The following is a 12,034-nucleotide window of genomic DNA, read 5'->3' on the forward strand; positions in this document are numbered from 1 at the left end:
ACTCTCCCTGGAACACAAGAATGGGTTAACCTCTCTTCCCTCCAAGACATATTCTCCCTGGAACACAAGAATGGGTTAACCTCTCTTCCCTCCAAGATGTACTCTCCCTGGAACACAGGAGCGGGTTAACCTCTCTTCCCTCCAAGATGTACTCTCCCTGGAACACAGGAGCGGGTTAACCTCTCTCCCTCCAAGATGTACTCTCCCTGGAACACAGGAGCGGGTTAACCTCTCTTCCCTCCAAGATGTACTCTCCCTGGAACACAGGAGCGGGTTAACCTCTCTTCCCTCCAAGATGTACTCTCCCTGGAACACAGGAGCGGGTTAACCTCTCTTCCCTCCAAGATGTACTCTCCCTGGAACACAGGAGCGGGTTAACCTCTCTTCCCTCCAAGATGTACTCTCCCTGGAACACAGGAGAGGGTTAACCTCTCTTCCCTCCAAGATGTACTCTCCCTGGAACACAGGAGAGGGTTAACCTCTCTCCCTCCAAGATGTACTCTCCCTGGAACACAAGAGTGGGTTAACCTTAACTTTAAAGTCTTTTAAAAAATATTTCCAAAATATTATGACTGCATGACATAAGCCAGCGAACACTTCTTGTAACATGTTATATCTTGCTAGCAGGTAAGATAATCTGTACCTATGATCATCAACCATGGGTTCAACACATACGCTGCACACATCAACCATGGGTTCAACACATACGCTGCACACATCAACCATGGGTTCAACACATACGCTGCACACATCAACCATGGGTTCAACACATACGCTGCACACATCAACCATGGGTTCAACACATACGCTGCACACATCAACCATGGGTTCAACATACACTGCACACATCAACCATGGGTTCAACATACACTGCACACATCAACCATGGGTTCAACATATACTGCACACATCAACCATGGATTCAACATACACTGCACACATCAACCATGGGTTCAACATATACTGCACACATCAACCATGGGTTCAACATACACTGCACACATCAACCATGGGTTCAACATACACTGCACACATCAACCATGGGTTCAACATATACTGCACACATCAACCATGGGTTCAACATACACTGCACACATCAACCATGGGTTCAACATATACTGCACACATCAACCATGGGTTCAACATATACTGCACACATCAACCATGGGTTCAACATATACTGCACACATCAACCATGGGTTCAACATATACTGCACACATCAACCATGGGTTCAACATATACTGCACACATCATCAACCATGGGTTCAACATACACTGCACACATCAACCATGGGTTCAACACATACACTGCACACATCATCAACCATGGGTTCAACACACACTGCACACATCAACCATGGGTTCAACATACACTGCACACATCAACCATGGGTCCAACACACATTGCACACATCAACCATGGGTTCAACATACACTGCACACATCATCAACCATGGGTTCAACATACACTGAACACATTATCAACCATGGGTTCAACATACACTGCACACATCATCAACCATGGGTTCAACATACACTGCATACATCATCAACCATGGGTTCAACACATACACTGAACACATCAACCATGGGTTCAACATACACTGCACACATCAACCATGGGTTCAACATACACTGCATACATCATCAACCATGGGTTCAACATACACTGCATACATCATCAACCATGGGTTCAACATACACTGCATACATCATCAACCATGGGTTCAACACATACACCGCACACATCATCAACCATGGGTTCAACACATACTGCACACATCAACCATGGGTTCAACATACACTGCATACATCATCAACCATGGGTTCAACATACACTGCATACATCATCAACCATGGGTTCAACACATACACTGAACACATCATCAACCATGGGTTCAACACACACTGCACACATCAACCATGGGTTCAACATACACTGCACACATCATCAACCATGGGTTCAACATACACTGCACACATCATCAACCATGGGTTCAACACATACTGCACACATCAACCATGGGTTCAACATACACTGCACACATCATCAACCATGGGTTCCACACATACACTGCACACATCATTAACCATGGGTTCAATATACACTGCACACATCAACCATGGGTTCAACACATACACTGCACACATCATCAACCATGGGTTCAACATACACTGCACACATCATCAACCATGAGTTCAACACATACACTGCACACATCATTAACCATGGGTTCAATATACACTGCACACATCAACCATGGGTTCAACACATACACTGCACACATCATCAACCATGGGTTCAACATACACTGCACACATCATCAACCATGAGTTCAACACATACACTGCACACATCATCAACCATGGGTTCAACATACACTGCACACATCATCAACCATGGGTTCCACACATACACTGCACACATCATTAACCATGGGTTCAATATACACTGCACACATCAACCATGGGTTCAACACATACACTGCACACATCATCAACCATGGGTTCAACATACACTGCACATATCATCAACCATGGATTCAACACATACTGCACACATCAACCATGGGTTCAACACACACTGCACACATCATCAACCATGGGTTCAACATACACTGCACACATCAACCATGGGTTCAACTATCGTAGGGGTTCTTAAATGGAGATATCGAGGGTTGAAGGTAGACACACTTGTTGGATGGTAACGATATATGTCAGACTGTGATGATGGGAAATGGAGCCCAGCCTTGCCGTGTTCTAGCCTGGATGATCTACCGCCGACTGAGAGGGAGGCAGAGGTACGAACGTACACATGCGCATCCCGTGATGTCACACAAAGTCACAGGCCTAAAAGGGATCTCCTATCTAAAGCACATGGATGATACTATATACTATGTTATATAACACAGGGATGAGCAACTATGCTGACAGCTCGGTCATGTTACGTATGTCGTCTCGACATACACTACTATCTATAGGCTGAACAGGCAGGTGGTTCTGGGCTGATTCTATACAATAACAAATTCATATATAACTTAGAACTAATGGATGGTATCATACTGGACGTTAACAAAATGAATTTTACGTAATGGGTGTTAACGTAATCACTTTTAACCCTTTCAGGGTCCGTCCCGTAGATCTACGGCTTTACGTTCAGGGTCCAAACCGTAGATCTACGCCATGAGCTCAGCTCACTCTGATAAACTGTGAGTGGTACATTTGGGCCTAGATATGAGAGAATACATCTATGTGGTATGTGTGCACCACATAAAACAGATCCTGCAGCACACTGTGTATAATGAGAGAAAAAAAATGAAATCATGATTTTTCGATTAAAACAGCAACTTTGCAGTGTTTTTTCGTATGTTTTTTATAGATGTATTTGCGATTTCTTGGTCTCATTTGATAGAATGGAAGACATGTTACAGAAATAGAGATGATTTTGATTGGTTTTAGCATTGGAAATGGCTTGAAACTGAGCTCAAAGTAGCAGAAATGTTAAATTTTTGCCGATATTCAAGAGTAAACAAACGACCTCACACGTCTAATACACGCCAGCTGGTGGGTCTAATATACATTCACAAATATGGTGATGATATTTATACAATTATTACAGTATTGCATAACAGTAAATCTTCTATTTTTTGGTGTGAATAAAAATTCATTATGTGAATAAAAAATCAAAATGGAATTTATTTGTAAAGCCTCAAAACATAACTAATGAACAGAGGAAATGTTAGTTTAGTGCCAGGAATGCCTACATTGTTCATTCTGGACCCTATTTTGAAATTGGAATATTTTGAACTTTGTGTTAAATTGGCCAAATTAACAATTTCCGATCACTTTATTTTGTAGTTGAAACAGTTGACTTGGCGATTTCTTGTGCTCAATCGATAGAATAGAAGTAATACTAGTGAAATAGCTAAGAATTTGGTTGATTGGAATAATGTAATTGGCCTAAAATGGGAGTCAAAGTCGGCAAAATCGCCGATTCGTAAATATCGCTGACACATCAAAATTCGCGAGAGCATAATTTCGTCAATTTTCCACCAAATTTCGTACTTTTTGTTTTATTACCTTCACAAAAAGATTCTCTACGATTTCATAAGAAAAAATAACAAATTTTTTTTTTTGAAAATTCTTGGACACTGGTGCGTGACTCCAGATTTGGGCCTTGGACCCTGAAAGGGTTAACGTAATGCATTACAAACTATAAGAACAATTCATTGTACAATATGGATGGAATTGATCGATCGATCTGTATTCATGCACTCTATGGATTCTGAGGAAGAATAAATATACAGTGGACCCCCGCTTAACGATCACCTCCAAATGCGACCAATTATGTAAGTGTATTTATGTAAGTGCGTTTGTACGTGTATGTTTGGGGGTCTGAAATGGACTAATCTACTTCACAATATTCCTTATGGGAAAAAATTCGGTCAGTACTGGCACCTGAACATACTACTGGAATGAAAAAAGTTTGTTAACCAGGGGTCCACTGTATATATACAAGGTGAAATTAACAGCAAAGGCATCTGGTGCACACTCAGATCATTACTGTCAAATTCTCAGAATACGGAGGGAACGTGAATACGAAAAAAAAAAATTCTGAAAAAACTAATCAGTTAATAACAAACAGTTGACAATTTACTTCATCTCGGACATCTAGTTATACAGACTATGTACATTTAAACCCAATTCTGCGAGGGGTGAGGTTTACATATGCAGAATGGTTATCATCTCTGGGAGGATCGAATTCTTCTGCAATGGCTAACACATGCCTTGACTGAGGGAGACTTGAACGAGTATCTACAAAAGATACTTGTGGGTTTCTCATTACTTGTCGAGTATGCAAGGAGTAATGACATTCAGGTTGGTTATCTAACTGAGTATCTGAGGTAGAGGGTACAGAGTCAAGAGGATTTTCAGCATCTGTCACATTAGTCTGGGTAGCAATATCATCAACATCGCATACTAATTTCATATGATCTAAATGCGATTCTTTGTACTTACCAGTACTAATTTCTCTAACCTTATACTTATTACCAGAGATATGTTCTACAACTCGATAAGGTCCGACAAACTTTTGATCGAGCTTAGGCATTTCGGATGTTTTGTTGAAATTTGTCAGCATTACCCTTGAACCTACTTTGACTTTTGAAGGCTTAGCACGGCTATTAGTTACTCTAGTAAATTCTGCTGTTGATTTATGAAGTGTTTCACGGATTCTTCTAAAAACACTCTGAGCCATGCTGGTACGAGTTGCTACGAAATCATCAGGGTTGTAATTTGGTTTCGGAGTGGAATATAACAACTCATAGGGTAAACGCTTGTCTACTCCATACAATGCATAATGTGGAGTATCACCTATGGAAGCATTGTAAGCAGAATTTATGGCACATTGAACATCTGGTATAACTTCATCCCAAGTTTCACTATTGGGGTTGATAGTGGCTCTCAGGACATCAAGTACTTTCTTTTTGGTTCTTTCGGCTTGCCCATTGCTGGCAGGATGATGAGAAACAATGGTGGATTTAGAGATCTTGTATAAAGTACACAAATTTTCAAGAATCTCATTACAGAATTCACCTCCATTATCTGTCACTAAGGATTTAGGGGTGGTATGCCTGCAGATAATGCGTTCTTTAAACGCTAGCTACTGTTTCTGCAGTTTTATCTGCAATAGGAACTAACTCACAATATCTGGTGAAATGGTCTACCATAACACACAGATGTTTGTTGCCTTGGAGGGAACATTCAAAATTGGTTAACAAGTCAAGGGCAACTCTTTCCCACAGTTCGCTAGTGGTTGGGTAAACTTGGATTGGATTAGGACCATTGACATTCCCTTTATGTTGCATACAGACACTACATTTCTTAACATACTCGGAAATGTCAGTTGCCATACGTGGCCAAAAGTATTTCATTCTGGCTTGTTTCACAGAACAATCCATACCAGGGTGTGCAACACCTGGTGCATCATGAACTAGCTGTAGAGCTACGTTCACTAGTGACTGTGGAATTACTAACTGGTACACTCTTCTACTTGGAGTACCCAACTCGGCTGTTCGATACAGTAATTCTTGGCTCATTACAAAGTCACTAATGGGTGCTGGTGGCTTCACAGTAAGAATAAGATCTTCCTGGAGCAGGAATCGAATCACCAGAACACAAAGGATCGGTTCTTTCTTACTGGAGGAATGAACAAACTCACTGGAGTGGATGACTCCCCCCGGTTGAAAAAATTAACGCTATAACACGCAATATGAGCAAGGGAGAACGAATCTACTATCTCAAACTGCAAGCACAGGAGAAAATAAATGAACACGGTCAACAATGCTGATATTCAATCTGAGTCGCACACAGTGACACGAGGTATCAGCTATAAAGAAACTACACTCACAAACGTTAACATGTGAAAGTTACTCGAGAAATAACTTCTTACAATGCACTGATTACTGTCAACTAGGATGGGATCACAATCTGAAACACAAGGGACAACAACAACACTCAAGTGAGCACACTAGCCACAGAAACGTCTTTCTGCAACGGCTTGTGGCATCAGCAAGAGATGGCATAACTCGTTGCAAGTAAAGTTCTTCTCAAAGCGTCCCATGGGAAGGAACGAGTACTTGAACAAGTCGCCATCGCAAGGATAGTAGTGTCAGCACTATCCTGCGTGCATGATATTTTGGCTGGAGTCCAGACAGGAGTGACAGTATTACTAGTGCCTGATCGCTCGGCTACGTTAATAAGTAATTCACGGATCTATAGGAACTTAATCTGAACTTCACATTTTGCAGCACTTTAACAAATCTCAGATACAAGCTGTGAGAACAAACACATTGCTCAAGGGCTAGGTATTGTCTTTCAGCCAGTAAGGGAATATTGGTACTGTGGATTGATTCATATTGACTTTGACTGGCATGATACACTAAGTGAACATTCAAAAGTGACTGGGACATCTTCTCAGTGAAATTACTGAAGGGCATAAGGCAAAAAAAAATAGAAAGAATGACACAGTAAGCTTAAACGGGAAGAAAATGCTTAACGATTCTGCATAAGTAATTAAAAATTGACAGGTCACACAGTAAGTAAAGAACTCACACAAGAAAAATACGCAATTGAATGAACAACACTTTGAAAATCAAGAGAACTTGTACTTTACTCAAATCTAATTTGCTCAACTTTTACTTTAAATTGAATGAATGGCACAGTGAGTTGTCTTTACTTTCAATGCAATAGGGAAACACACAATAAAATGATAAAATGGACTCAATAAAGCTTGTGCAAAATAAAACAAACTGGGACACAATTCACTGGAATAAAATAAAATGGCACAGAAAGAATAAAATATTATGCACAGAACAGAGCATAAGAAACTGCACTGAAATAAACTGTAGCAATATTGCAAATAACAATTGCTAATTAAAAAGTATTGCACAACACTGCATAAAATCTCTGCAAGAAAAAACTTTAATGGCAACACAATATCTGCACAAGAACTATTGCAAAATGAGTCAATGTGCAATAATAAAAAAAATTATTACACACACAAGAAAAGAAATATATCAAGGAATGAACTGGGGGAACACTTTGACTCTTAACTGCAACTTAAACAACACTTAACAAGCAAAAGAACAATTTACTCTAAAAGAAGAACTTAAAAATTGCACTAAGAGTGAATTTGTTCAATGAAACATGGAAAATAAAAGGTGCTAAAACACGCAACAAAAAGGTTTGAACACTTACAGTGATGCAGAACACAACACTTACAGTGATGCAGAACACAACACTTACAGTGATGCAGAACACAACACTTACAGTGATGCAGAACACAACACTTACAGTGTGAACACAACACCAACAGTGATGCAGAACACAACACTTACAGTGATGCAGAACACAACACTTACAGTGATGCAGAACACAACACTTACAGTGATGCAGAACACAACACATAAACACAATACTAGAATTTTCTTGCAATGAAACTTGATGTGTGAAAAATTTTATAAAAATGATTTCTTGCTTGCACAAAATAATGGCACTATTGTCTGTGGAAATAAGACAAATTAGACACTGGCTAAATGAAAGAATATGAACACAAGAATGTTCAACACACAGAGAACAAAAAAAAAAGAATACACAAATGCTGGGATGAAAGAAATATATATAACTGGGACAACACTGAGTTGTGATGCAGAATATAACTAAATAAATTACTGAATTACTCCACTGAATCACTGAGAACACTAGGTGATTCTGAAGTGTAAACACAAGTTCTATACTGCTCATATGTTGCACACACAACAAGGAAAAACACTAAGTACTTACTTCAAGTGTATAAAAAGACACAACACAACAGACATAAGATAATGCACGAAAATTAACACTGAATTAAGGAGATTATCAAATTATTGCAATCAGTATATGATAAACACTGAGTCTGATCAAGAGTCACTGAATGTCACTAAGAAAATCACTGGAACACAAAAGAAATGTCTCAACACTCGCAAATGTCTCTATGAAAAATATTATCGCTGTAACGACTTAGTGTAGAATGAGGTAGATGGTAATGGAGAGTAAAGGATTGTTTATGTCGTCTTGCTGCTGTCCTCTGCACATGTGATCGTAGAACTGCGCTTACATTGACGACAGACACACACAGGAGGCTTTCAACGGTGGCGCAAAACACACTCTAGCTCTTGACCCCCTATATGGTCCTTAAAATATGGTGCTACAACCCTTAGTAGTGCGCCAAAACACTGGTAGAGGTTGGGCGAGTACCACAACACAGTGATAGTGGTTGGGTTTGTGGGTAAACAGGGCTAAGACCGGCAATGGTGAGACACGTGGTGAGTGGGTGGTTGGGCCTACGGGTTGAACGGCGTAAGCCTCACTGAGGACAGCCACACTGCCGCGAAGATATTCTAAGCTGGCTAGCTTAAAATACACCCATGAAATACCACAACACCACAAGGATGAAAAAGAACACTCAGGATGGCTTGGAGCTTGAATCACAAGCGGTGAAGACTACTCATGTGGCTTGCTCGAGTACTGGGGTAAGACACCTGGGTTAGTTGCTAGCTGGCTTATCTTAACCCTTCACACAGAATAGCTTGATAACTTCTCATGATGAGCACAGCAGGGGTGGATGCTGGCTTGGCAGGCAAAGGAACTGGATGGAGTAGACTAGGCTCAACTGGGCTCCGTTGTTCTGACTCCCCCACCAAAGACTGGAAGCTGGCTTATTTTGCAAACTCGGGTCAACCCCTCGGGAGTGATGCAAATAAGCAGATAAATACTAATACAAAGAGACTGACCAGTGAATGGTGTAGAAGCTGGTAGGAGCTTGAGAGAGTAGCTGACTTGAGGTAGCTGGCTGGCGTTAACCTTCTCGGTAGGCCTACTCACAAGATGGCAGGCTCGGTCGAAACTTATCTCCAGAAATCGCTGTAATCGTCAGAATTACAGGCCCTCCATTGCCACCATTTATCGTAGGGGTTCTTAAATGGAGATATCGAGGGTTGAAGGTAGACACACTTGTTGGATGGTAACGATATATGTCAGACTGTGATGATGGGAAATGGAGCCCAGCCTTGCCGTGTTCTAGCCTGGATGATCTACCGCCGACTGAGAGGGAGGCAGAAGTACGAATGTACACATGCGCATCCCGTGACGTCACACAAAGTCACAGGCCTAAAAGGGATCTCCTATCTGAAGCACATGGATGATACTATATGCTAAGCTACATAACACAGGGATCAGCACCTATGCTGACACAACATACACTGCACACATCAACCATGGGTTCAACATACACTGCACACATCAACCATGGGTTCAACATATACTGCACACATCAACCATGGGTTAAGCATACACTGCACACATCAACCATGGCTTCAACATACATGTGAGGGAAAAGTTCAACAGATAGGAGTAGCGAGCGAGTATATTTATTTATTTATTTATTTATTTCCAATTTGTGCACACATACAGAGGTACAAAAAAATACAGATAAGAGCAGTATGCCAAAGCCACTTATACTATGCATAGCATTACGGGCTGGCTTAAAATTAACTTAAGATTAACTAAGCAATGATTATTATTATTATTATAATCAAAAAGAAGCGCTAAGCCACAAGGACTATACAGCGCTGCTACTAAGCACATGATGAAATCAGTGATAAAACATTAATGTAAACAGATAACTATAAAGCACAAGTGAGTATTACAAAGACAGGTCATATGGTTGCATTCATTTAGGTAGTGATTCTGTTAGGTAGTGTATTTAAAAAATAATAAAGTTAGATTGGGTTTTAGGTTTAACATAACGATAGTTTGATTGCCGGCTGCTTGTTAAGGTAGGCTCAGTCTAGCCCCCGCTATCCCCCTTCCCCTTCTCCCCCACCCCGAAAGGTGACATGTGGGGCTCTGGCCAAAGAGTAATCACTCGACTCACAGCTCCCAGCACAACTGTAAATAAAAGCCTCTGCTCCTATTCTAGTGGACATATTGGTTGAAAGCTTTACTTTTGACCAATAATAAACTTAGTCCTTTTCAGCCTTGATCTTCATGTACGTAATATGTTTAATCACCATTGCTTTTAAATATTGTACTTATCATGGAGAGTGATTTCTTAAGCAATGGGTAACCTTTGTCTCTTTCCAGCTTGGAATGACAGCTCGGGTCATCTGCCAACCAAAGAAAAGTGTTGAAAGAGACGGACTGAAGTCCTGAGACGTCACTTTTTGATCTACCATCAGCAACGGCTACAATTTCTACCAGACGGTGTCAACAGCAACTAGACACCCCAGTTTAACTGTACATATTAGTGTTGGATTCAGATATCATTTATATTTTTCATTTTTCTTTCAAGTAGGATACACCTTCATGTTTCAATGTTTTATCTTTGCATTACTAAATAATAAAGTGTTTATCCTTGTGAATTATTATTTCTTTTTCTATTCATTAATTTTCCTGAGGAGGAGCCAGCCTTGGTAATACTGACTGAAGTTGTTACAGGGCTGAGTAAGCCTTCACAAGTGGCGACCTTGCCAGGATCAACTCGACTGAATCAAGATTCAACTCCATCTCGAATCTACCATTGGAACTTCAACGCTGCATACCACAGACGGTTACCACCAGCCCTGAGTAATCATTCTCTATGGTAGGACTACAGTACAGGTATTTAAAAGATATGGTGATTGTTATAGTCTCAATTTATTGTAAGTCAAGTCAAGGCAGGATATACTAGTTAATTCTGTCACCTTTATTCTTGAGCTTGAAACGATTTGGAGGAATAGACTCTAGGGACCTGAGATTTTCCAGTGACAAGTTGTTTCATTGAGCTCTGTTTATTATATCAAGGGAACTGTTGTAGGACACTCTGGAGCTTTTGGTGAGAAGATTGGATGGTCAAGGGACCCCATTCTACTTACTGTTTGGTCAGAGCCAGCATAGAACCCTCTGTTTTTCTTTCATACATACTGTTTAACCCTTTGACTGTTTCCGACGTATAAATACGTCTTACGAGCCAATGTTTCTGACGTATTTATACGCACAAATTCTAGCGGCTTCAAATCGCGCGCCAAAGGCCTGGTAGGCCTACACGGGAGAGAATGGGTCTCAGTGGTCGGTGTGCACCCTGTGAAAAAAATCTGGGACCTAGCGGTGCATTGTGGGAACGCCATGTTGTCAGTCCATTTTCACCATGCCTCTCGGTAAGAAGTTCCTCACTCCTCGGCGGATTGGAGGTCTTTTGTTCCCAAGTGATAGCTCTAACAGCGATGAAAATGTCAGTGACAGTGAATTCAAGGGTTTTCAAGTGAGTGTTACCGAAAAAAGTGCCCAGGATAACGTAAATAGTGACGAAAACCCAGATGACCCACAACCTTCGACCTCTGGTGCTGTGCAGGCTTGTTCACATTCACCTTCGCCTGTACCAGGACGAAAGAGGAAACTATTTGGTCGTGTACAACACCCTGATGACAGCAGTGATAGTGATAGTGATAGTGATAG

General features: G+C 40.8%; 1 protein-coding gene across 1 annotated transcript in view; it reads right to left on the reverse strand.

The window, feature by feature from the left end:
• The window catches only part of Pfas (phosphoribosylformylglycinamidine synthase), a 295,039-nt gene that overhangs the window by 162,543 nt on the left and 120,462 nt on the right, over positions 1 to 12,034 (reverse strand). The window lies entirely within an intron of this gene.

Source organism: Cherax quadricarinatus, chromosome 73 (genome assembly GCF_038502225.1).
Source record: "Cherax quadricarinatus isolate ZL_2023a chromosome 73, ASM3850222v1, whole genome shotgun sequence".
NCBI classification, from domain to species: domain Eukaryota; kingdom Metazoa; phylum Arthropoda; class Malacostraca; order Decapoda; family Parastacidae; genus Cherax; species Cherax quadricarinatus.